This window comes from Rhinolophus sinicus, linkage group LG01 (assembly GCF_036562045.2).
Source record: "Rhinolophus sinicus isolate RSC01 linkage group LG01, ASM3656204v1, whole genome shotgun sequence".
NCBI classification, from domain to species: domain Eukaryota; kingdom Metazoa; phylum Chordata; class Mammalia; order Chiroptera; family Rhinolophidae; genus Rhinolophus; species Rhinolophus sinicus.
Window position 1 is genome coordinate 51,708,167 of NC_133751.1, and position 22,955 is coordinate 51,731,121.

General features: G+C 37.0%; 1 protein-coding gene and 1 pseudogene across 20 annotated transcripts in view; one reads left to right on the forward strand and one right to left on the reverse strand.

The window, feature by feature from the left end:
- The window catches only part of LPP (LIM domain containing preferred translocation partner in lipoma), a 650,163-nt gene that overhangs the window by 568,907 nt on the left and 58,301 nt on the right, over positions 1-22,955 (forward strand). The gene's annotated exons all lie outside the window — the stretch shown is intronic.
- LOC109458439 (large ribosomal subunit protein eL37) lies at positions 641-22,769 on the reverse strand (annotated as a pseudogene).

Genomic DNA, 22,955 nt, shown 5'->3' on the forward strand with positions numbered 1-22,955 from the left:
GCATGTTGCTTCCTCACACCCCCTCCCCCAGCCCAGACAGGGTATGTTTGGCATCTTTCTGTAAATAATAGGACATATGGGTTTACCTTTGTCTTTTTAATGATGCTATAGTATTCTATAGGATGCATGAACCATAATAGTCATTTCTCCGCCGGTGGGTATTTACAGTCTTTCTTTCTTTCTTTTTTTCTTTCTTTCTTTTTTCCATTAAAAGCAAGCATCTTTATGCAATTATCCTTATGCAATTTTGAGAACTTCTGTATGATAGATTTTTAGAATGAGCTTGCTGAGTCAAAAATGTATGGTCATTACCATTTTATTTTGATACCTACTGAAATAGCCCTTCAAAAAGGGGGGTAACAGATCATTCTTCTCAAAGGTAAGACTATCTAATGCCACACACTCCTACTAACTTTGAACATGTTCACCTTTTCAATTTCTGCCAAAAAGATTGTCTGAAAATAGGAAAAAGGTTGTCTAAAAATAGGATCTCATTTTCTTTTGGTTTTTTATAATTTTTAGTAGGTTTAGCATCATTTCATATGCTTAGTAGCCACTTGCCTATTTATATCCTTAGTTCATTTCTCTTTTTTTTCTTTTTAAATCAGAAAATTTATTGTGCGACTAATCGTTGCAATCATTAAGATGAACTGGATGCTGCAACAGCTGCACTCTTGGGTTTAGGTGTTTTTCCTTCATGGAATCCCTGCCTGAATCTGTGGTGTACAATTTTTAAGTGCCTCATTTGACTAGTCCCAGTGGTATTTCGTGTTTTAGCCTTTACCATCAGTTATACTTTCTCTTTTGCTTGGCAGGGTAGCCATCTTTGCCACAGGTAGACTTATGAAGGTGGTAGGACTTAGAGCCACAGCGGTGGCATAATATATGCGTCTTATTGTGACACTTTCCGAATGAGTTCACTTAGTCATCGTGCTTCATGGCCGAGACTAAAGAGCACCTTTGTCCATTTCATTGATGGGGTTATTCATGTTTTTCTTATTACTGTATTGGAATTTATGTTCTACCTTTTGTCAGTGGTTATTTTGAAACTGCTCCATAGAACCCTGTGGGTTCCTTGGTGAAGGCTCTGAGTGGGGAGAAGAGGCCTGGTTGGCAGAGATCTCCAGGACTCTACCTCCCATTCTTTACTCTAGCCACACACAAACACCGTTCAAAAAAATGGCAGCCCATTTTTAACCCATATTTCATGTTGGGCTTTGGGCTTGACTAAATAAAGGTTCCTGGAGATAAAAAGATGTCCAAAAAACACCACAATGCTATGGGAGAAAGAGCCCTAGATTTGTCATAAAGTGATCTGTCTCAGTCTCTGCAATTTAGCATTTTCAAATTGAAAGAGCCCTGAGAGATGAAATGTTAAGTTCCTATTTTATTTCATACACATGTATCAAACTATACTGTCAATATATATTGACATATATAAAATGCTGACAGCTTTCACAAATTCTATACCTTAATACTAATATGTGTTTTACTCTTTACAATAACTTGAACATATATTTGAAACTAGAAGTATGATATATCTATCGCTAATGCTTAGGGCTTACTTATTATTATTTTGATGATTATTTCTTTGTTTATATCCATTATTTTATTTAGTCTATAGATGATGCATTCATTTGAGGACTCTGCTAACTCAAGGTCCAGGAGGAATTGGCTGCCCACAGTTGTTAGTAGCTTTTTGGGCCAAGCTTTCAATTCTTTAAGTGGAGAGTAAACCTTTGCAGGTGCTCAGCTAATTAATAACGGAGTGGCACCCAGATCAGTAGTGTCTTGATTCTTAGTGCAATATACTCTTCCCCACTCTGCCATTCTTTGTTGGTTAATCTTGGGCAGATCTTTATACATCTTTGAATCTCCCTTCTTTCTTCTCTCTTTCAAGGAAAATACTAAGGCATGCATTGTCATGTTGACTAGGGAAGAGTTGGTGGTATAACGAATATACTCACCGTTTGTGAATAACACAGCATCTTCTAAAAATGTAAAGAACAATCCAAGTATCTGTTGCCTTTATTGTGTGTTAAAAGTAGAATTGCTAGTTTGAACAGTCATTATGGTAATCAAATGTGTTTTGTTTTTAGCATATCCCCATATCATGTAGACCAGCATTGATATTGTAGCTCTGGTCTCCTCTGAAATGGGCTTGATGTTTTTCCCAGTTTCTTTTTTTTTTAGATTTGAAAGGAAAAAAATAAAAGAATGTAGCTGTGGCTCTCATTCTTTCATTCTCTGTGAAATAAGAGTGAAGTAATAACTCTAAATACCAAGGTAATAGCCTGAGGGCATTCTTTTGAATGCTTCTCTCTATGTGTTCTTTTAAGAAGGGCCTAATTTCTGCAGTCATCTACAGGACTTTTTTGCACCAGTTGAATCATTAAATAAGACTTATAACATGTTTATTCAAAGACTTATTCAAAAAAGATTTTTTTAAATGGAAAAGTGGTGGATATTTATAATACAAGATAATTTACTCTTGCGTATTCAAAAATCTCCTTTATTCCTTTAAAAAAAAATTCTGCTTATCTAGAGTCATTTCACAATTATTCATTCAGTTCTTTCAGCAGATATTCCATGGTCTTTGGATACATCAGAGAATAAAACAGCAGAAATCCCTGCCTTTTGGTGCTGACATTCTAGCATGAAAACACATACAACAAACAGTAAACCTAACATAAAAGTAAATTATGTGGCATATTTGAAAGTGATATATGCAGTGGAAAGAAGAGTAGCACAGTAAGAGGAACCAAGAGTGCAATACACATGGAGGTTGCAATTTTTAATTGGGTGGTCATGTAGACTTCCTCCAGCAGGTGATCTTGGAGGGGTAAGTTGAAAATGTGAGGCAGGATGCTACGTGCTAAAGACTACATCAGGAGTGTGCCTTCAGTGTTGGAGGAACATCAGAGGGGCCAGAGAAACCAGGAATAAGTGAGCAAACTGGGGAGTGGTTGGAGATAATATCAGAGAGGTAATTTTGGGAAAAGAACACTGATCTTTTCGAACCCTTATAGGTCCTTTTTAAGGATCCATTTAAAGAGCATCTTATTATATTATGTGAGGTTTAACTTAATCTCAATTTACAGAATTAATGACAAATGCAAATTACTTATTCTTTCAATCTTAAGTATAAAATATTAAACCAACTAAATTCAACCTAACAAACATCAAAGTAACACTTGCTTCTAAGCAAGGAACCAAAATGGCCTAGTTGAAGGTTATTTTATATATGAAGACCTGAGTCACAAGGGAAAAGACTATTAAATGGCAGTCATAGAGAAACCCGATGAGTGTTTTTTGTTTGTTTGTTTGTTTTTTGTATATTGACCCAGTATCTTGTAACCTTATTAAAGTAATTTATTCTAAGAGCTTCTTTTCCAACATGGAGGGTTGGTTAATGGAAAAAGTCATATTTTCTGTGAATAGAAACAGTTGCATTTCTTTCGTGCAAATCTATGCCATTTTTGTTTTTTGTCCTATTGCACTGTCTAGGTCCTCCAGTGCAATGTTGAATAGAAGTAGTGACAGTGAACATTATTGTTTTTTTCTCAGTCTTAGGGAAAAGAATTGAGTCTTTTGCCATTAAGTATAATGTGAGATGTAGGGTTATTGTACAATTTTTTTATCAAGTTGAGTAAGTCTCCTGCTATTCCTAGTTTTATGAAAGTTTTAATCATGAAAGAGTATTTAATTTTGTCAAATGACTTTCTTCTTCAGTTGATATAGCAATGATATTTTTCTTCTATAGCCTATTAGCATGGTGAATGGCATTAATTTTTATAATTCTGTATCAGCCTTGTATTCCCAAGATAACCCTTCCCTTGGTCATGTTGTACTAATCATTTTATATATTGTTGGACTTAATTTGCAAGTAGTTTGTTGAGGATTTTTGCATCTATATTCATGAGGGATGTTGATATATACAGTTGACCCTTGAACAACACAGGTTTGAACTGCATGGGTCCGCTTATATGTGATTTTTTTTTTTTTTTCAATAAATATACAGTCATCCCTCCTCTGTATCCCTGGGAATCACATCTGCAGATTCACCCACCTGTGGATCAGAAACAGTACTTTCAATTTGCAGTGGGATGCAGAGGACCAACTGTATGCATTGTTCTACATCATTCTATAGAAGACACTTGAGCATATGCGGATTTTGCTATGGGGCAGAGGATGGAGTCCTGGAACCAATTCCTGTGGATACTGAAGGAGGACTGAAGTTTTTGGAGAGCCAAAAGTTATATGCAGAATTTCGACAGTGTGGAGAGTGGAGGGGGTCAGAATCCCTAATCGCTGCATTATTCAAAGTTCAACTGTAGTTTTCTTTTTTGTAATGTCTCTTTGTCTGGATTTGGTGTCAGGGTAATGCTAACATCATAAAAGGTATTGACAAGTGTTCCCTCCTTGCTTATATTCTGGAAGAATTTGTGGGGATTGATATTACTCTTTAAATGTTTGGCAGACTTTGCTGGTAAAGCCATCTGGACCTGGAATTTTCTTTGTTAGAAGGCTTTTATCTGCAAATTTAATTTATTCTTAAGTGAACTTTAGCAGTTTACATCTCTCAAGAAATTGGACTATTTAATTTAAATGGCTGCATTTGTAGGCACCATGGTGGTTTACAGTATTCCCTTATCATTTTATGTCTGTAGGTACTGAGGTATTGTTCCACCTTTCATGCATGATATTTATGATTTATGTCTTATCTAATTTTTTTCCTGATCAGTCTGGATAGAGTTTATCAATTTTATTTTTTTCTCAAAAGAATTAGCTTTTGTTGTCATAGATTTCTCTATTGTTTCTCTGCTCTCTATTTCATTGATTTCTGCTCTATTATTTCATTCTTCTTGCTTGCCTTGGGTTTTATTTGCTCTTCTCTGTTTCTTTAAAGTTAAAGATTCAATCATCGATTTGAAGTCTTTTGTCTTTTCTAATATGAACATTTAATTAGGAAGCCCTGCTTTATCTCTATCCTATAAATTTTGATATGTTGTGCTTTGATTTTCATTCAAGATATTTTCTAATTTCTCTTGTGATTTCTTTTTAACCCATGGGTTATTTAGAAGTGTATTGTTTAATTTCCAAATACTTGGGTTCATTTTTCATCCCTTTCTGTTAATGGCATCTAGTTTGTTTCCTTATGATATGTGAACATAGTATTCTGTATTACTTCAATTCTTTTAAATTTGTTAAGGTCTGTTTTATGTCCCAGGTTATGGTCTATCTTTGTGAATGTTCCATGCATTTCAAAAGTATTTGTATTCTGTTGTTGAGTGTTAAGTGTCAATTAGGTTAAGTTCACTGATAATATTGTTCAATTTTCTCTATTTCACTGGCTTTCATCTGCTTACCCAGTTACTGAGAGAGGGTTTTTGAAACCCGTGACTGTAATTATAGATTACTGATATAGTTGGGTTAATATTCATCATCTTGTTAGCTTTTTAAAATTTTTCTATCCATTCTTTTTTCTGCCTTTCTTTAGATTGTGTATTTTTCACAATATTATGTTTGTCATTTATACTCTTGATTTTAATGTTAGTGTTGCTCTTTGATTTGCAAAATACATTTTTAGTTAACCAGAGTCTGCCTTCAAATAATATTATATCATTATATGCACAGTAGCAAGACATTATAATAGTATACTCCCAATCCCTTTGCTATCCTTTGTGCCCTTGTCATTCTTTTTACTTGTAGATATGCTATAAACACACAACATATTGCTGCAGATTTTGTTTTAGACAGTTTTTAGAGCAATTAAAAATATGAAAAGTTTATTTATTTAGTCTTTTCCAGAACTCTCCCTTTTATGTGCGTAAATCCAGGTTTCTGTCTGGTATCATATTCCTTCTGCTGAAAGAATTTCCTCTAAAATGTCTTGCAGTGTAGGTCTGCTGGAAATTAATACCCTCTCTATTTTTGTTGGCCTGAAATGGTTAATTCTCCTTCATTTTGAAGTGTAGTCATGTATATATCAGCTAAGAACTGGAATCTGGAGATTTGGGCTTGAATTCTAGTTCTGCCTATTCTAGCTGGTAAAAATCAGTCTTCCTTACTCTAAAAATGTAAATAATCTTAATATTGACATAAATTAAATAATGCACTGCCACGCCTATCTTAATAGCTCAAGAAATGCTAGTTGCCATCATTATCATCATCAACGTCCTACAGAAATTTTATCTTGGAGTCATCTTCAGAGATTTCATAGAACTTAGAGTCATTATGCCAGGAAAGAAACATATGTCCTGATTTTATAGAAATCAGGGAGGATATCTGGGTCTTTTGCCCTGGAAGAAATAATCTTTGACTCACATATTAAGGAATGGCGGAGCCGTAGGGGTCACGTGTTCCAGAATTCTCACTTACAGATGGGAAAGATGAAGCCAGAAAGAGGACTTGCCAAGTTTGCACTCTGCTGAGAGATATATACTTGTTGAACCCTCTCCCCCAACACACACTATACTCAAAGCTCTTAGTGGTGGAACATTATCTTACTCATCTCTTCACTCTTCGTGAAACTTTGTGTGGTGTACTTTGTGGGTCTTTGTGAAAATAACGAAAAAAAATTCCCATTCCTTTATATTTCTTCTGACCTGTTCAAGGGCAAGGGTGAGCAAGTTTCTAACTATTTTGTAAATATGTTTGTTTTTCAAAATCAAGAGTAGCTTAGACAGATGATAATCTGGGCAACAGGGAATAAAGTAAAATCTGGAGAATTATGGTTACTGTCTTTTTCCTCTCTGTGTTTCAGCCACAAAATCCTTCTTTATAATACTTCCCAGTTCCTTTCATTGGTTCTTGCACTGCCAGTGGGCAGACAGCATTCTTCATGCAACCAGAGCTTCTGAAATCTTCTTGCAGATAGCATAAACCTCCAATTCCACAATGGTAGCTGTGGTGGATTTTGCCCAGTGTTTTAATGGTGAATATAATCAGAACATAAAAAGATCTAAATGCGTACTTTAAAGGAATTTGCAAAGATTATTAGGAAGACCAAAAAAAAAAAAGCACAATTTAGTTTGTTTCTTTTGCATCTGTGTTTATTTTTCCCTTTCTCTTGTGCATATTGAGGATTTTTAAGATTATATTTAAAAAACCAAGTCGTTTCCAAAATGTTCACTGATGAGGTAGATTATTGTGTTTTTTATAGATGTGATTATAAATAATTAAAGTGATGAACCCCAGAGTGACATTTTTTTTTCCTTTTACATTCGTAATTTTTAATATTCCCTCCACCCTGGAAGTTAATTATATTTTACTATTTTTGTATATTACAGCTAATAAATTTTACTCCAGACATCTAATGTTATAGGCACAAGTTTGAATCAAGAGAAAAATTTATACTTCTCTTTATGTTCTTTATGTTCTCTCATTAAATTAAAGTATCAGTCAGTGAGGGCAGAATAAGGGGAGGCAAATAAACCCAAATGAATAGGAAATTGATGGGTGATCATGAACAAAACATAGCTTCTGTATCAGTGTGAAGTTTTCTATTGTTTCCCTCCATTTCTAGAGCCAGTCCTGGTAACAGATGTAACATTTAGAGCTTACAGACTTGTGCCACACAGATATAAACAGAATTCATGAATTGGATTAAAATATGGTCTTTGAGCAAAAGAAATTATATGCTGCATATAGTCTCATATTCATGAATTTTCTAGTCTCTACTGAGATTAAAAATTCCTTGGTTATTTAATTGCGGTAACACCAACACTCATTTATTCAATCATGCATGTCCCTCTGAATTCTTTGGTAATATCACTTAATGCATGCTTTATTCTGTGCTAGTTTTTCTGTTGCGTACTTTGTGTGCTTGATCTTATTTAATTGTACCAGTGATCTATTAAGTCAGTATCATTATTATGATCATTTACTTGATAGTGAAAGAGAAAAGTAGGTTACTGTTAAGTTAAAAGGCTAGTGGGTAACGGTAAAATTTAATTCTAAGTAATGCCTTCAGAACATGCATTTTTAATCAGTACCCATTTGTTCATTCAGTATAACACGAGGTGCCTACTATGTGTCAGGTGAGTTCTAGGCTGTTTTCTAGTTGTATTTTTAAGCTCACAGCCATGTAATACTAGATAACACACAAAGGCTACATTCTGCCCCTTGGAACTGCCGAGCTCCACAAGGTTCATGCTATTTCAGAGTTCAAGGACTCTCTTGGGCAAAATCTAGCTTATTTTATAGGAATTAGTTAACCAAGGGAATTTGGTTAACAAACACTTATTTATTATGAACAGTGCATCCCAATATCACCTTAGGAAATGCTAAGGGGCCCTTAGTTGAGAGATCATCTGGTTTAGCTCTCTCATTGAATAGATGAGAAGGTTGCTCCAAAATATGCACCGAGATAGTAACTGAGAAGACAAGCCACAATAAGGAGTCAGCTTGGGAGCAATTTTACAACCTCACTTCACCAGTATGATTCATATGGCACTGACTCAGTTCAGAAGTAGACGTGGAGATCATTAGTACCCTAGGAGTAAATTTATAATCTTCCCTCCCCCTTTCTTTTTATACCCTCACAGTATTATAGTCCACACTCGTGGCAGTGGCTCTGGGCTAGAGGATTCATCTTTTTATTCACTTCTAGTAATTGAAATTCCACTCAACTGCCTCCTCACCTGGACTCCATATTTTCCCCTTCCAATAAATTAAATGGCTTCCTCCAGGTCAAGTGGGATTAGAATTATTCTTTGTTGTTCCCCGAATTCTTATTTCCTGTCTTGCTGTATCAGATTTGTTCTGGCTTGAATGAGAGTTGCCTGCACACGTGTGTTATTCTCCACCCCTCTTTCGTTTTCATGTGCACGTGTACACACACATATGCACTTAAATGCAGACTATTTTGTAAGCTCTTAGATGACAGGAACAACGTGTGGTTCATCTGTCACCCACTGTGGCAGGTAGGTTTGCATTGCTTTAGTCTCTCAGCCTTAGAGGCAGGCCTCAGAAGACAGATGTCCTTGTTCATGAGCTGTGTGGCGTATTGGGAACATTACTCTACCCCCTCTCCAAGCTTTGGTGCCCGTATCTGTGAAATGGGGACAATGATAATGTATCTTCCTCCCTTTCGGTAATTGTGACGATTAAATGAGAAAACACATGCCAAGCAGTCAACTCAGTGCTTCACACATAGTAAGAGCTTTAATAGATACTAGTTGTCATTATCTTCAGCCAACATGTGTTAAACATCTACAAAGATCCAGGCGCTGGATGAGTACTTATTCAATGGACTAGAATTATTGCCCCTAACCCTTCACGCTGATATCTACCATATGGGTAACGAAGCTTTGTTATGCCATTTGGAGTTAGTTCCAAATCCAAGCCTATCCCTTGTATTCAGGGCAGTCCTAGGCCACCTGGAACTTTTTGTGGCATTTCCATAAACACACTGATGTGATACAGGCATAATTAGACTTTGCATCTATTCCCAAGGGTATTTTGTGAAGAGAGTCAGGGTGTTCAAGGACTATAAAGCCAGGTATAGGTTTGTTATTAAAGCACTTCGACAACCTTGTTTCCTTTCCGGCTGATGTTGGTTAAAATAATGTAAGTCTGGGTTTAAGATTATATCTCTGAATGAGACAAAAATAACAAGGAATTCTAACTGCTTTAAAAAATAAAAAATGAAGAAGCAGTAATTGACTTTTATGTTTAAGCGAGGACTCCACAGTGGATTTGTTGAAAAAGCTATTGTTTTCATGGTCAAATGCGTTGGTTTGAATTTTCTGTTGTTGTGTGCATGTTTTGAAAGAAAACTGGTTAATCATCGTGATTTTCCAAGCAGCTAGTCTTCTCCTGGCATTGTTACAGGCCAGTCTATTTCCCCGTAATCCAACCATAATGTCATAAAACGCTGGCTGTTCCCTTGGCAACTGTTCAGGGTAGACTAGCTGTTGTCTCTGCCTCAAGCCAATAGGGGGCTGCAGGTAGGCTCCTACAGGCCACAGGGAAGCATATGTGGTTACTAAAGGTCTTCGCATCAATAGATCACTTACGTTATTTGCATTCTGTTTAGAGAGAATCCAAAAGTAAATTTCACTTAAAAAAAAAAAAAAGAAAAATATATATCCTGCCCACAGGAGTTTTTTTTGTTTTGTTTTGTTTTGTTGTTTTTCTCTTTTTAACTGAGTAAAGTTTCTGCCTATTTTTGACTTTGTCTTCAAATGATATAATCGATAAGAAATCAGATACTATTACTGATAAACTCTAAAATTTTCCACAGGTACTTTTGTACCTCATAGTCATTCCTTTTACTTTCTTTATCTAAGCCAGCACAAATGCCTCCTTCTTATCTGCTGAGAAGTTTTTCTGACTTGCTCTTCCAGTTCCACCTCCTAAATCAGGCAGAGCTTGTACTTCTCTCCATATATATTAAAGTCAACATTAACGAAAGTTTTCCTCTTATTTACTCTACCCCTCTTCTGAAATCCTGTGCCATTTGGAGCCATTGCCAAACAAATTAATGTTTTGTATTTACTTGCTGGGGAGTGAACAGAACTTGAATGTATTTGAGAAGCCAAAACTGAGTTATATATACTAGCTAATCTTGTGTTCCTAAATACTGTGAAAATCTTATCAAAATTTAGCATAGTGCTTAGCACTCAGTGGGGCAGGGTACTGCAGTCATCTGAATTATTTATAAAACATTGATAACAACCCCTTCCCTGATAGAGGAAAAGCTACTTTTGCTCTTCTTTCTTCTCCCTCAGGACTAAGCAGTGAGAAGTAAGCGGTGCCTGGTGTTCTTTCGCCTTTTTGATTCTTGCATGGAAACAGCCACTTGTAAATAACCAAGGGGGGATAATTTGACTCCTTGAAAAGACAGGACTGTTTTCAAATAAGTTTGAAATAAACTACTACAGAAGCCAACATAAAGTTTTTAAGTCAAACGTGTCCATTTTCTGTCATCTCTTCATTTTCTGTAATAGTTTGTAAGAACACCCTGTGTTGTGGGCCCTGGCTTCCAGAGTGTTGGGGTTGGAGTAAACGCTGGTGCAGTTCTACAGATCCTTCCAGGAGCACTTACCCTGTTTTCACAGAGCTTTCTCAAAATCGGGTGCAGACTCCATTGTACAATGCGCAATGAACTGCCACATGACTTTCTCAACAAGAGCTAGTTTGAGTCAATGTATAGCTCTCAATGAATGGGAAACCCATTTTCAGATTTCAAAAGAGCTGCTAAACCACTTAGCTCTGTAGTATGAGACACACAAATGAATATAACAAACTGCATGCCTCTTCTGCAGCTGTTTCAATTAGGATGCTAGGTTTTCCCATTCTTGCCGCTCCTGGCAGTTTATCCCTTTTCTGCAGCACATCACACCTTCTTGATTTTATGAGTATGTTTGCTGCTACTGTCACTCCCCACCCCAAAACAAAAACCCAGCCCTGTAAAAATTCTTGTGGGCTGTGGGATGGAGAGGAGTTCTGCTTGAATTCAAAATCGTTGTGATGTCACTTTGTATACGAGCATAATCAAAAAATGGAAAACCAGATCCTGTGTTCGTCTCAAACTGAAATTCCAAATCCTAACCTGAAGTTGAAGAAACAGATACTACAGTACAGTTCGATGCCTGGGCTCACTTCAGAGGAAACCAGCAAAGGGTTCGCCTGACTCAGACATGTATTTTACGAGTTTACATTTTTGTAATTTCTTCTGAACTTAGTATCTTCAATGAGCAATAAACGCTTTTAGGAAAGTGGTGTGGATCATAAACCAATGCACATCAAATAAAGTTCAGAGTCCAGGCCTGAGCAGAACCTCTTTTCATCGTTAGTGAGATCTTGTAGGCCTATCAGTTAGTAGCCTCAGGCTGAGAGAACATGTGTAATCAACTGCTTTATTGAACGAATGGACAAAAACAACCACCCAGTGCAGAAAATGACTTGCTCAAGATACCACAGCAAATTCATGGTTTTCTGTTCTGCGATCCAAATCTCATGACTTCTAATCAATGTTCTCTTCATTTTTCTAGTACATCTACTGATGCCTTTTTGTGACTAATGACATAGAACGTGTGTAATCTAACAGAACTATTTAATAGGTGATAGAAATATACATGCTCCATTTTATAATTTCCGTTTTCTTTGAGTGTTGTAATCGTTTCTATTGCTGTTTTCCCTCGGAGCTATTGCTTTCCTTAAGTCTCTAACCAATATCCAGGGTTTTGTCATTCCTGTCAGTTGGACAGGCGTTAGTCTAAAGCCCTGCAAAAAAAAAAAAAAAAAAAAAAAGATAAGGTAGTATGAGAATCACTCTCTTTTTAATCTTCGGAGTGGAAAAAGTACAGATTTTGTAGTTGTACAACCCAGGGTATGTACTGTTTTCTAACAATGTGGCCTTGGGCAAATCTTTGATCTTTCTGAGACTCAGTTTCTTTAAAAAATTAAAAAAAAAAAATACAGGGATACGTCTTTCCTTTGTAGTGTTACCATTGGATTATAAATGTGAAGCTCCTGACATCTTATAAACACATAATGCATGCCAACTTCTTTCCCAGCCTTGTATTTTCATGGTCAGCATCTGTTTTCAACCCAGCTTGGGTTGTAGGAAGAGAAGATAATTTGTCATGAGGATAATTGTCTGATAATTGTGAGAATTCAGTTGATGATAATTTAAGGATTTCTTTTCCCTCGTCTCTAAAGAGTTGCAACACATGTTATTTGTGTATGTGTATACTTTATGAAATTTTTGCCATCTCTGTTATTTCTGTATGACACTCTTTGATTGGCCTGGTCTTAGAAAGCTAAATACATTTTTTTAAATATGTACTGAATACCTATTGTATGCCTCACTGCAGGGTGCTGTGAAGACCCATACCACAAGGCTCTGTCCTCTGGAAGTTTGTAAGAGGAATAAGAAAGCCTATGTAGCTAGCAATAAATAAATAAACATATAAATGCTGAATTTGAAGGGTGTTATAATAGAAATATAAAATAGGGTGAGAAAGGAATATATTCTAACTAGGACATCAGGGAATACTTTGTAGAGGAGGTGGAAGCTGGATCTTAAAGACTGAATAGTGTCTTGGACACGTAATGTTGGGTGGAAAGGAGGGGAAAGATTGAAGACCCTGAGCCCAGGATTAGAGGTGGAAAATATCAACACATGTGTGGTGATGATTCGGCCAGGGGAGCAGGAATGCCCAAGGGCAGAAGTAGTAAATAAAGGTAGAAAGATAATTTAGTGCTGGTTCGTGGAGGGTCCTGAATGGTGCACTCACCTCTGGTGGTCAACAGGAAGGTTTGTGAGGACTCGAGTAGCATGCCCAAACCTGACTTAACTGCCTAAAGGTATTTAATTGTACACACACACACACACAAACACACATTTGTTTGTTTATATGGCCATATTATCTGTAAAGGGAGCTTTTGCTCTAACTTAACGCAGACTAGAGGTTTCCAAAGGTTACACAGTGTCTGTGACTTCAACTACTCATGCATCTTCCCCAAGACTCTGGAGTTATTTTCCCTGTTGTGTAATGGGGTCAGTTTTGTTTTTAGCAGATTCTCCCAAGGAAGTGTGGTAAGCACATTTCTAAAGCCATCACATTAAGTACTGTTAGCAATAAATCAATTGCTTCTATGTTAAAGGTCAAAAATATTTCCACTTCAGAACTTCTTTACTATATCCTCCTTGGTGTGTTTTGCTGCCCTGTAAACTTGTGTGTGTGTGCGCGCAATTGACTAAAGACCAGAGGAGACTCAAGTTGAAAATTTCATGCCAAATGTTTATAAATATACTTTGGAAGTTATTACTAAAATACAGTAAGTATTACGTGTATGCGTGTCTTTTTATTTATGTCTTCGTGAACCTGTGTGTGCTAATTGGTATAAAAGGTGGAAAGCAGTTCTCGAAAGCTCATATCAAATATTGTTGCTCAAAAACCCACTTTTATATGTGCTGGGGTGAATTATTATATTTTTCGTTTGTGTTTCTTTCTCCATACCACACTCCTCTCCGCAACATATTTCAACCTAAATTTTCTAAATCTGGTCAATTTACATATCAGAAAGTACTAAACTGAGAAATTAACTTCTGTGTTACAGATATATGGAAGTTCAAAGGAAAAGGTACACATTTTAGTTTTCAATGTTCTTGAGTAATCCTTTTTATTCTTAATATATACAGTATTATCCAAGTCCAGACCATACAGCTCAGTTTGCCACTGAAATGTTTTCACAAAATTAAAATCTAACACTACATTTTGCTTTTATTTTTTATCTTTGGCCATTATGAGAAATCAGTATAAAAAACTTCTATAAGAAAAGGTGTCTCTGTATTTTTTTATGAAACTATGTTAAAGCTGTTTTTCACTATGTCAGTATAATATTTTATATATACAAGATAATTTTGTCTTAGAATTTAGTCCTAAACTTCTTTAACAGAAATTAATTATTTTTATGTCATGTTAAGTTTCCTTTTTTGTCCTGGCTGCCAGGAAGCTCAAGCCTAAATTTAATACTGCGCTACAGTAACTATCTTACTGTACAGACTGAACCCCTAAAAGGGTTCTGGTACAGTTCTCTCCTCCATTCCTCTCTGTAGTCTCTAATTTTTTTCTTTTTTTTGGATTTTAGTTGCAACAATCCTAATAAATGTGACTTTTAATTATAATATAAGTCAAATTATTTTTTGAACATGTATATTTAAAATAAATAAAGCATATGGTTAAAAGAAACAGTTTAAAAACAGTGGTTCTCAATTATAGCTAAACCTTAGGATTAATTATCTGGATGCTTTTAAAGTTCTGATACCAGGGCAGCACATAAATCAGAATATCTCGAGGTGGATTCCAGGCACCCATGTTTTCTTAAAGCTCTTTAGGTGATTCCAATGTTGAGAATTATTGGTTTAAATCTTTTTCATTATGCTGTCCACCATTTTTACAGAAACACATTTTTTAAAAGATAAGGAAATTTCAAAATCACCTGTAATCCCATAATTCAGTGTTTAATCACTATAAGCAATTTGGAATAGCTAACCTGCTAATAGTTTTCCTGTTATTAACAAAATTGCAAGCATATATGTGACTATATATGATTGTATGTTTTTATATTATATAAATTTATATATTTATGCTTATATACTTGACATATATTTGCATATTTATGTATAAGTTGATTATAATACATATCTATTTGTTTTTATTCCAATCAGTTTTATTTCCAAGGACATTTTCCCGTATAATCCCAAAAATATTCTCTAAGAACTCAATTCTTAATACTTGTGTAACATTTATAAACACAGTTACATCGTGATTTACTTATTCTTTTATTCTTACACATTGTTTGCAAAAAATATCCTAAACAACTTTTGGGGCATATTAATCCAATTTTTACCTTGGGAATTATTAACTGACATTGATTTATTCCTATGTGGGCTTTCTTCCACAGGAAGGAGAGTAGGTGCTCTCTAAGCGCTCCCTGTTGCCTCATTTCTTTCTGACATTTGAAGGAATGACGATTTTCTGTTCTTCCTAAGACTTAAAACTTAATACTGCACTGCCCTGGGTTCTGAAGCATTGAACCTTGGCATTGAAAGTGTTCGTACTAATTGACAATTATCTTGGAGATGACTGGTACACGTCCGCCTCTGAGACAGCTACAGCAGGTCATAAAATCACAACAGGGACTCTTTGAGGTGACATGGAAAAATACTGGGGAATGTGGCATATGAACACCATCTTCTCTGATATAAAAAGTTTCGATCATCTACTTGGACTAGAAGTGAGCCTGAATTTGGAGGCTTAAAGCATCAGAAATGTATGAGACAAACTCTGGCAGAAGTGGCTCAAGAGTGGTAGAGGAAACAGCAGACTGATGAGAGCACTGAAAATTCCATGGGAGGAGTCATGTAAGTTGGACATGGCAAATATTCACAATTTCCAAGCTGATAGTGTGCTTGGAAAGTAAGGCAGGCATAAAACATATTTGTCACAGTTTGGGGTGAGTAGTAGATGATTAAGTTTGAAACCCAGTGATCCAAAGAGTGTCCTAAAGATCCCCACTTTTCACCACTCTGCTGCTTTACTCATTTGACACAGCCTCATAAACTTATTTCTGTTCTTACCCATTCTGATGCATAGGTCATGTTTTAGGCCATGTGACGGGGCAGAGCTTGTCATTCTGCCTGGGATATAGCGGGCATGACGTAGTTGTTTGTTGAATGAAAGAAGCAGGCACAATCACAGCTTTCCCTCTGGTTATCTGCTTTATAAAATTTCCAGGAATGCATTGTGTCTAAAATTGGGAACCATATGTACAGGAAATTCTTTCTTATGTCAGTGTGAAATTCCTCCAAAGTAAATCCCCGTATAGAAAAATGTAAGCCTTAATCTAGGGTAGACTTTTTAGGAGGAGAGCAGTCCTGTACAAAGTCTTGAGCACAAGTTAGATGGCATGTCTTTTTCTGTAAAGGTCTTACTTGTACATTTTATGATTTAATTATTTTCTTCCCAGAGTGCCATTTAGACTCCCAGCCAATCTATGAACGAGAAAAGAGCAAGCCAGCATAATAATCAAGATAATGCAGCAAAGAAGTGTGAAATTTCTCATTCTTTCTAGAAGAGATAGGTGAGAGTAAATGTCTTCAGGATCATAGACAACTTTCCCTAGTAAGCAGAGAGAGAACATCACAGACCTTGCTGAAGCTGTCCCTTTTCCCTTGAAGTGTCCCCGTCCAAAGCTTGGGGGGCTCAGATTGCTGAAGCGTGGTTCATCTCGCTGTTTCAACAGTTAGTCCATCCACATGTCAGTGTAAATCTTTGTTTTAAGGAGGGTTCACCCAGGGATATAAAATAAAATGGGATTTGAATGGAAACTTGGCATCCCAGATTGGAAACACTTCTTATTGGGTACAGATTTGGGTGAGGGGAGGAAAAAACAAACACAATTTCTATGCTATAAATGTTAATAAAAAAGGAACAAGTAAAACAGATTAAAAGAGTTTGTTTTGATGAGGCTTTTTGGCATTTCGATGACTCTAAAATGCTTTTGGATTTTATGACAATCTATAATTGCTTTAGTATCTGAAGACAAAGAATGAATGAAGTTAAAGTCAGCGAGTAACAGAGGTAAGATGTGGAATTATGGTAGTCAGCAAAGAGTCTATCGGGTTTTTTTTATTAGTCCAAAAAGACTTTGCTATTAATAATAATTTTTTATTAATAATAATTAATAGGATTCTCAAATTATGTCTTCAACTCACGAATTCTGTTACTTGTTAGTTGTAAATTTTTATATTCTGTCCAATCTCTGTAGCTGACTTCTTTTGTTGTTGTTGCTGTTGCTAATTCTTAAAATCATTAGATCTTAAGTACGTTCCACTACGATCGTCATTAATTTTAAGGAGAAAATAGGCAGTTCACGGAGGTATTTGGCTTCACAATAATCTATTTAGTATTTGTATCGTAACTTCATCTCAGAAATAGATGTATAAGTGGGAGAAAGATCAGCGTAATCAGAGGTTTATATTGTCATCCTAGCTCTGCTGTGGAATGGCTGTGTGATTTTTGAGCAAGTAACTTATCTTCAGTAGCCTCAGTGTTGTCCTCTGAAAAGTGCGTTCACTCATTTGGGTGACTTGAGATCGTAAGGAGATGACTCATGGTAGGAGTAAACTGAATATGCTGGTCCGGATGATTCAGAACTGCACTGTCTGAGATGGTAGCCCCTAGCCACGTGGGGCTTATTTAAACGCATGAAAGTTAAGTAACATTTAAAATTTAATTTTTGAAATGAAAAATTCAACTCTTCAGTCTCTCTAGCCACATTGCAAATGATCAGTCGTCCCAGATACCTCAAGGCTACCATATTGGACAGCACAGACCTATTTCATCACTGCAGAGAGTTCTGTTGGACAGCGCTGGTCTAGAAGGACAGCCCCTTCCTGAGTTCTGAAAATTGCTGTTTGAGTTTGGGTGGCATCTCCTTGAGCTGCTCTGTGAGCTGCGGGGATTAGTACAGTCCTCAGAGAATTCTGCTGTCCTTGAACCACAGGCGAGATTATGAACCTGGCATGCACAAGGGAGGGGTTAATTTGTGCTGAATGGCACGTCAGCTGCATTCACCACAGAAGTGGAATCGGTGAGCATGCTTATATTCTGAATTCCGTCAGAATCATTTTTAAGTACCATATGTCCAGTGTCATCTTTGGCACATTTCTCTGGCTTCCTATGAGTTCCAAATGAAAGCTCCCAGTCTCCTTCATAAATTTAGCCCTCAAAGGCCAAGGTGTTGAAGCCATACTGAGCTTTAGAACCCTACAGTGGAGTGGGAGAGCGTGGTGGGAATGAGGAGTGAGGGGACCTCTGAGAATCATGTTGCTGTCATGGATCGACAGAAATTCAGCTGAAGTGACCAGAGGCAGCTGCACAACAAGCAGAAAACATTTGCCTCTGCTGCCCCACCACATTCTATGTAAATGTCTGATTTTGAAAGTTCTTTATGACCTACAAAACCATATACCAAAGTTAGACTGATTAGTAATATCATCAATGACTTTTTTACATTATGATAAAATCATAGAGTGGTGACCATCTGTGCTCCCTTTGTAGTCTGAGCTTCATTTCTTTGTAGGTGCAGTAGTGCCCGACTTTCTTTGAGTGTATGTGTGTGTGTGTGTGTGTGTGTGAGTGTGTGTGTGTGCGCACGCATGCACACATGTGTCCCACTGGAGCTCACATACGTGAAAGTATGTTTTTTTCTTTATGCATGTCAGTTTCACCTGTTTTTCTCCAGCATGGACTCTGAAACTGACTGCCTATGTTCAAATTCCACTTCTACCATACACATTGTACCACACACATTTTGCAAGGTAGGTGGTCTTGCAAAATTCATACTTTCATTGTGTTTTAGTTTTCTTATCTAAAATGAGGATAGTAAGAGATCTTATAACAGGATTGGTATGAGGATTAAATGAGAATGTGTGTGAGTGTGCATGCATATATATATATGTATACACGTATATATATATATCTTCATACATATATAGTAATTTACATGTATGCGTATGTATGTTTACATATCTAAGTACCTATGTATGTGTGAATATGTGTATATACTTATACCTCAGTACAGTTCCTGGAACGTTATAAATGTTTTCTAAGTACTAGTTATAAATGAGCCATAATTATTAGTACACTCCTATGCTCATTGGTAGACACACAAAGTCCATTTCTTTTCTTCCCAGAAGCTGTGGTCTGCCAAACTGAGGATGATAGAAGGGTATCTTCATGTCCTGTCTTTGGAGAGTGTGAGCCACTTGGGTTGAGCCATTCCTTTGCAGGATATCCACCCAGCCCTTGAATTGATTGATGCTGCCTTCAGAACTAGTTAACCCCAGTGCCGTGGGACCTTCACAATCCCTCCCTCTGAACTTTACACTGTGAGAGCTTTCCTCACCACCACACTCCAAACCACTACCACCCCACCACCCCCCACAGACACACATGCACTCACTCCAACTCTTTGTGTTTGTTTTTTGCCAGATGCTTGAGATTTAAGGACCTTGGAATCTCTGCTCTTACCTTGACTGTGACACAGAGATGTCCTGTTCCCATGCTATTGATGTTGACAGAAGTAGGGCACGTTTTTCCTCCATGTGCCACTGAACTCTCAAGCAGAATGCACAAGATGTTTTGTGGTTACCAAGGATACCTGGTGACATAATCATACCTGGCCTTTCTTTCCTCTCTTTCCTCTCTCCACCCCCTCAGCCTCTCCCCAGCTCTCCCCTCCCCTGGGCCTTTATGTGCCACTCTACATGGAGTGCAGTTCATACTCTACAGCCTATCACTTATTTTGGTTGCAAAGAAGCTGCCAGAGGTCTGACTGGAGAGAACAGTTCACTTGCAAGTACATCCAGACTCTCCAGTAGACAGGTTACTCCTGAGAGAGAGCAGCGCATGCTTTCTCATACACTGAGGTTTTTTTGCTACTTGCAAATGCTTCCAATTTATGTTTGGATTGGATAGTGAGGCTGACAAAATACTCTCTGGTTTCTGCAGATTTACTTATTAGAGACATCCTGCCATCCTCAGTGTAGAATCTTGCCCCATTAACTTTCAGTAATAATTAGTTCAAGGTCTCATCTGGAAAGTTCTGCCCTATTAGTCCTACATGGTCAGTGTATCCTAGAATAGACATTTTAATAGGTCAAAGACTACATACAAACCGGAATGTGGCTTAATGTGCAATGTAAATGCTATCTATCACGTAGAGTAATATCTAGATATCTTGGACTGGCATTCTAGGTTCTCCATGATCTGACTTCTAATTCTATTTCCCCTAACTCTTTCATACTCCCTTCATATTAGCAATATGCTTGCCCATCGCCACCCGTATATCAACATGTTTTCCCGTTACCACCACCACCAGCATATATCCTACCTTTTAAGACCCAATTCAAGTACCTTTTGCTCTAAAAAGATACTGCCTTAATTGTCCTGGCTGAAAGTCATAGTTCTCTCCTCTGAACTCCCATTCTCTTATGATATTCTCAGTCACGTTTTGTCTGTTTGTTATTTAGTTGCATATTCTTTATCTCTACTGCTAGATATGAAATTCCCTGATGATGGTTGGATTCTATCCTATCTTCTCCTGCCCCTTGCCTCATCATATTTAGGACAGACTTAATTCTTCACACACTATAACTGTTCAAAAAACACTTATTGAATAAGCAAATGAATAAAAAGGAGAAATCATATATAGAACAACAATGCAACCAGATACATTGACTGGGCTATTGAAAAGAGATTGGTTATATGAGAAACTTGAGAAATTTTAATAATAATGGTATAGAATATTACATTTGACAGGAACTTCCAAATAACCTAACCACTAACCTCCCTTTTCATACCATCTTCATTTTCAAATGAGAAAACTAAGATTTATATGTGACTGGTCCATATCGTATAGTACGGGAATAATTGAGCTAGGACGTATAACTCAGATCTGGCATCCAACCCAGCATGTTCTTTTGAAACAAGGCTAGAATAATAGTGGTATAAACATAATATTGCCTGGACACATGATGGTTGGACGGTAATTTCCCACCCCACAGCACACCACCCTATATATTTATTTCTTTGCTGACATAAATAATACAAACAAAATAGCAGCAGCTTCGGAGGGAAACTTGACTATTTCCATCATAGGGTGTTTCTGCACCGCTGAATCAGAAACCTGGGTAAGGAGATAAGTCTGACTCAATTTCGTACTTGGTAAAACACTTAATGACTGAGGTTCAGGCTGTTGGGTCACTGACAGCGCTGCAGGAAGTGGGAGTTAAGCTGGCTAACATTCCCACAACAGGGAGAGGAGTAGAGAGGAAGAAAATATCGGGACTCCTGCACTTCAGCCAGAGGTGAGGGCAGGAGCCAAATGGTAGGGTGGGGGAAAGATTCTTTTCTCCAACTATGTAACAGCATTACGTGAGTGAATTCAGCGCTTTGAGTGTGTTCTGAGCTGAGTGCTTGCTGGAATGTGAACTGTAAATCTCTCTCATCGTCCTTCTCCTCACTGACCTGAAAACAACCCCGATTCCTCCCATCTGCTTCCCTACCACCTGCTTTTCAGTCTTTCTTTATCTACATAACTTTTTCCATTCTCTTATCTTCCTCTCTGTCTTTTCATGGTGCATCTCATTCTTCTTTTAAATGTTTTCACCTGGGGACATTTCCCCTAGCTATGAGATGCAGAATAGGATAATGTGAGATATCTTAACATTTATTTGTGTATTTGTTCAGCAAATATTATTGAGCATATACTGTGTCCCAGATACCATTCTACCATGTTTCCCCAAAAATAATATCTAGCCGGACAGTCAGCTCTAATGCATCTTTTGGAGCAAAAATTAATATAAGAACCAGTCCTATTTTACTATTAGACCGTGTCTAATATAATATAATACAATATAATGTAATATAATATAATAATATAATACCTGGTCTTATGTTAATTTTTGCTCCAAAAGACACATTAGAGCTGATTGTCCGACTAGGTCTTATTTTCGAGGAAACAGGGTAGTTGTTGAGGATACAACAATAAGGAAAGCAGTGAGCCAAACAGACAAAAATCCTTGCCTTATGGAGCTTTCCTTTGAATGGATTTAATATATTTATATGTGACTGGTCCATATAATTTCCATATGATTTTATATATTTCCTTTGAAGTTCTTTAGAATATTAGAAAGTAGTGAGTGCTGGTAGAGAAACAAGCTGGGAGGAAAAGGCAGTGCTGAGGGAGAAGGGGCTGCAGCTCTCAGTGCAGTCAGACAGCTTGGGCTGGAATTGGAATCCCAGCTCCATCCTTCTCTGTCATGTGACTGGGCAGGTTAATAAACTCCTCATCCCCCCCACCCCCGGGCCTCAGTGTCCTTGTCTGTATGTCAGGCATCATAAGGGAAACTGGTATCTTCTTGGGTGGTTGTAGAGATTAATTGAGATAATCCATGTAAAGAGCTCAACACAGGGCCTGGTTCCCTACAAACACTTAATGATTTTAGTTTGTATTATTATTCATATGATTTTATATATTATGTGTATAATGTATATAACATTTGTTGTATATATATATATATATATGTACATGTTATATGAATAATATTATTGTTTACCTTTGTGCCTAGACTATTCCATTTTTCTCAAAATACCTGTGTCTTCATCTGTGTCTCTTTCTCCCACTAGACTGTGAACTTTTGAAGCCAATGACCATAGCTTCTTACTCTGTATATTCTCCATAGCCCGGCACATAGGGGATTCTGTTTGCTTTGCTAAATTAGAAACCAATAGATGTACCCTTTTCCTAACATGATAATCTTTTGCTGAAGCCAGCTTTTAGACTCTTTCTCTAATGCTCATCATTCTTGTGTCACATCTAAACAAGAGCTGTATTCTCTCCATCTCCTCTCCCTACCTCCTAATCAC